Genomic DNA, 710 nt, shown 5'->3' with positions numbered 1-710 from the left:
GACAGACAGACAGACAGACAGACAGACAGACAGACAGACAGACAGACTGACTACATGCAGATGGATGGATGTGGAACTAAGGGAAGGATTAATGAATGGACGCCAGACTAGAGACGGTGTCAGACCTTAATGTTATTAGTCGGTCGGAAGGCTTCAGAGTCATCTGAGAGCGTTTCTTAAGAGAATGTAAATCACAGCCTGTCTGGTTAAATATGAATACAAATATTAAGGAGCAGCATTTGACCTCGCTCGGCTCTAAAGGGCGTATTTTATAAGTTAAAGAGAGACGATTTATTTATTTCAAATCCAATTGATTTTCAAATACAACAATTATCTTACGAATGTCTCAAGTTATTTATTTCATTATCCAGTCAACAGTTGTAGCCTATAAATTCACATTCCGAGCCTTTGCTTGGGGGGAGGAATATTAAATCATGTGTTTCTGTGGCCCAGAAAGAAGTCGCTTTTAAATACACCAAATACCGGAAGAAGCGAAAAAGTACCGGCCATATTTACGTTATTATTGCTGCGTTTGCGGCCCTGATTAAATGCGCAGAATTATTATCTTGCATCTTTTTTTCTGTAGATGATTATGTGGCATAATAACTCGTGCTGTAGCCTACATCCCCCATGTATCCGAGCTGTTGTCCCGTCATATCTCTATGGTGATAATTGATTTATACTGGCTCCTTTGACAACATACGTTATGT

This window comes from Anarrhichthys ocellatus, unplaced genomic scaffold (genome assembly GCF_004355925.1).
Source record: "Anarrhichthys ocellatus isolate YVR2014 unplaced genomic scaffold, GSC_Weel_1.0 scaffold677, whole genome shotgun sequence".
Lineage (NCBI taxonomy): Eukaryota > Metazoa > Chordata > Actinopteri > Perciformes > Anarhichadidae > Anarrhichthys > Anarrhichthys ocellatus.
Note: the sequence above shows the minus strand (reverse complement) of the source record.